We start from the raw sequence: 3,993 nt of genomic DNA on the forward strand, positions 1-3,993 counted from the left end.
GCTACCCCCACTTGGGATAGGTGTTCCACAGCAAGCACCTATTGTTCGTCGGAAGCCGTTTTTGCCCCAGGGGTCTCCGGGCTGTGTTCGTTGGGGTTGAACTCCTGCTAGCAAAACCGCCGGGTTGAGGGAAGGGTTCAGACTGTGCCTGGGCCCTGTGGTCTCTTCCAGGTCAGTGTATCGCATTTCCTTCCCCTTGCCCCAGGCACCTGGGAGCATGTCTGCACGTGGAGAAAGACTTTCCCGTGGGAAGCCGGTTTTTGTCAAACGGGTCCCAGTGCTCTGCTCCTCTCTTTTCACTCCTGCTGCCAGAAGTCCAGGGAGGATGGGAGGGCTTAGAACATGGCTGGGCACTGTGGTTTCTTCCAGAGAAGTGGAGGGCATTTGCTTTACCTTGCCACAACCACTTGGGATAGGGTGTGCACCTCAGGAAAACTGTCTCCGTGGGAAGCCGGCTTTTTGCAAGGGGGTCTCAGGGCCGTGTGCCTCGGCTGACCCTCCGGCTCCCCAAAGCACAGGGACGAGGTGAGGGGCTTAGACCATGCCTCGGCAATGTTGTTTCTTACGCCTGGGTGTGTGGCATTTTGTTGAGCTGGCTACCCCCACTTGGGATAGGTGTTCCACAGCAAACACCTATTGTTCGTCGGAAGCCGTTTTTGCCCCAGGGGTCTCCGGGCTGTGTTCGTTGGGGTTGAACTCCTGCTAGCAAATCCGCCGGGTTGAGGGAAGGGTTCAGACTGTGCCTGGGCCCTGTGGTCTCTTCCAGGTCTGTGTATGGCATTTCCTTCCCCTTGCCCCAGGCACCTGGGAGCATGTCTGCACGTGGAGAAAGACTTTCCCGTGGGAAGCCGGGTTTTGTCAAACGGGTCCCAGTGCTCTGCTCCTCTCTTTTCACTCCTGCTGCCAGAAGCCCAGGGAGGATGGGAGGGCTTAGAACATGGCTGGGCACTGTGGTTTCTTCCAGAGAAGTGGAGGGCATTTGCTTTACCTTGCCACAACCACTTGGGATAGGGTGTGCACCTCAGGAAAACTGTCTCCGTGGGAAGCCGGCTTTTTGCAAAGGGGTCTCAGGGCCGTGTGCTTCGGCTGTCCCTCCGGCTCCCCAAAGCAGAGGGACGAGGTGAGGGGCTTAGACCATGCCTGGGCAATGTTGTTTCTTACACTTGGGTGTGTGGCATTTTGTTGAGCTGGCTACCCCCACTTGGGATAGGTGTTCCACAGCAAGCACCTATTGTTCGTCGGAAGCCGTTTTTGCCCCAGGGGTCTCCGGGCTGTGTTCGTTGGGGTTGAACTCCTGCTAGCAAAACCGCCGGGTTGAGGGAAGGGTTCAGACTGTGCCTGGGCCCTGTGGTCTCTTCCAGGTCAGTGTATGGCATTTCCTTCCCCTTCCCCAGGCACCTGGGAGCATGTCTGCACGCGGAGAAAGACTTTCCCGTGGGAAGCCGGGTTTTGTCAAACGGGTCCCAGTGCTCTGCTCCTCTCTTTTCACTCCTGCTGCCAGAAGCCCAGGGAGGATGGGAGGGCTTAGAACATGGCTGGGCACTGTGGTTTCTTCCAGAGAAGTGGAGGGCATTTGCTTTACCTTGCCACAACCACTTGGGATAGGGTCTGCACCTCAGGAAAACTGTCTCCGTGGGAAGCCGGCTTTTTGCAAAGGGGTCTCAGGGCCGTGTGCCTCGGCTGTCCGTCCGGCTCCCCAAAGCACAGGGACGAGGTGAGGGGCTTAGACCATGCCTCGGCAATGTTGTTTCTTACACCTGGGTGTGTGGCATTTTGTTGAGCTGGCTACCCCCACTTGGGATAGGTGTTCCACAGCAAGCACCTATTGTTCGTCGGAAGCCGTTTTTGCCCCAGGGGTCTCCGGGCTATGTTCGTTGGAGTTGAACTCCTGCTAGCAAAACCGCCGGGTTGAGGGAAGGGTTCAGACTGTGCCAGGGCCCTGTGGTCTCTTCCAGGTCAGTGTATGGCATTTCCTTCCCCTTGCCCCAGGCACCTGGGAGCATGTCTGCACGTGGAGAAAGACTTTCCCGTGGGAAGCCGGTTTTTGTCAAACGGGTCCCAGTGCTCTGCTCCTCTCTTTTCACTCCTGCTGCCAGAAGCCCAGGGAGGATGGGAGGGCTTAGAACATGGCTGGGCACTGTGGTTTCTTCCAGAGAAGTGGAGGGCATTTGCTTTACCTTGCCACAACCACTTGGGATAGGGTCTGCACCTCAGGAAAACTGTCTCCGTGGGAAGCCGGCTTTTTCCAAAGGGTCTCAGGGCCGTGTGCCTCGGCTGTCCCTCCGGCTCCCCAAAGCACAGGGACGAGGTGAGGGGCTTAGACCATGCCTGGGCAATGTTGTTTCTTACACCTGGGTGTGTGGCATTTTGTTGAGCTAGCTACCCCCACTCGGATAGGTGTTCCACAGCAAGCACCTATTGTTCGTCGGAAGCCGTTTTTGCCCCAGGGGTCTCTGGGCTGTGTTCGTTAGGGTTGAACTCCTGCTAGCAAACCCGCCGGGTTGAGGGAAGGGTTCAGACTGTGCCTGGGCCCTGTGGTCTCTTCCAGGTCAGTGTATGGCATTTCCTTCCCCTTGCCCCAGGCACCTGGGAGCATGTCTGCACGTGGAGAAAGACTTTCCCGTAGGAAGCCGGTTTTTATCAAGCGGGTCCCAGTGCTCTGCTCCTCTCTTTTCACTCCTGCTGCCAGAAGCCCAGGGAGGATGGGAGGGCTTAGAACATGGCTGGGCACTGTGGTTTCTTCCAGAGACGTGGAGGGCATTTGCTTTACCTTGCCACAACCACTTGGGATAGGGTGTGCACCTCAGGAAAACTGTCTCCGTGGGAAGCCGGCTTTTTGCAAAGGGGTCTCAGGGCCGTGTGCCTCGGCTGTCCCTCCGGCTCCCCAAAGCACAGGGACGAGGTGAGGGGCTTAGACCGTGCCTGGGCAATGTTGTTTCTTACACCTGGGTGTGTGGCATTTTGTTGAGCTGGCTACCCACACTTGGGATAGGTGTTCCACAGCAAGCACCTATTGTTCGTCGGAAGCCGTTTTTGCCCCAGGGGTCTCCGGGCTGTGTTCGTTGGGGTTGAACTCCTGCTAGCAAAACCACCGGGTTGAGGGAAGGGTTCAGACTGTGCCTGGGCCCTGTGGTCTCTTCCAGGTCAGTGTATGGCATTTCCTTCCCCTTGCCCCAGGCACCTGGGAGCATGTCTGCACGTGGAGAAAGACTTTCCCGTGGGAAGCCAGTTTTTGTCAAACGGGTCCCAGTGCTCTGCTCCTCTCTTTTCACTCCTGCTGCCAGAAGCCCAGGGAGGATGGGAGGGCTTAGAACATGGCTGGGCACTGTGGTTTCTTGCAGAGAAGTGGAGGGCATTTGCTTTACCTTGCCACAACCACTTGGGATAGGGTGTGCACCTCAGGAAAACTGTCTCCGTGGGAAGCCGGCTTTTTGCAAAGGGGTCTCAGGGCCGTGTGCCTCGGCTGTCCCTCCGGCTCCCCAAAGCACAGGGACGAGGTGAGGGGCTTAGACCATGCCTGGGCAATGTTGTTTCTTACACCTGGGTGTGTGGCATTTTGTTGAGCTGGCTACCCCCACTTGGGATAGGTGTTCCACAGCAAGCACCTATTGTTCGTCGGAAGCCGTTTTTGCCCCAGGGGTCTCCGGGCTGTGTTCGTTGGGGTTGAACTCCTGCTAGCAAAACCGCCGGGTTGAGGGAAGCGTTCAGACTGTGCTTGGGCCCTGTGGTCTCTGCCAGGTCAGTGTATGGCATTTCCTTCCCCATGCCACAGGCACCTGGGAGCATGTCTGCACGTGGAGAAAGACTTTCCCGTGGGAAGCCGGGTTTTGTCAAACCGTTCCCAGTGCTCTGCTCCTCTCTTTTCTCTCCTGCTGCCAGAAGCCCAGGGAGGATGGGAGGGCTTAGAACATGGCTGGGCACTGTGGTTTCTTCCAGAGAAGTGGAGGGCATTTGCTTTACCTTGCCACAACCACTTGGGATAGGGTGTGCACC

This window comes from Ursus americanus, unplaced genomic scaffold, assembly GCF_024610735.1.
Source record: "Ursus americanus isolate L20-20 unplaced genomic scaffold, mUrsAme1.1.p SCAF_54, whole genome shotgun sequence".
NCBI classification, from domain to species: domain Eukaryota; kingdom Metazoa; phylum Chordata; class Mammalia; order Carnivora; family Ursidae; genus Ursus; species Ursus americanus.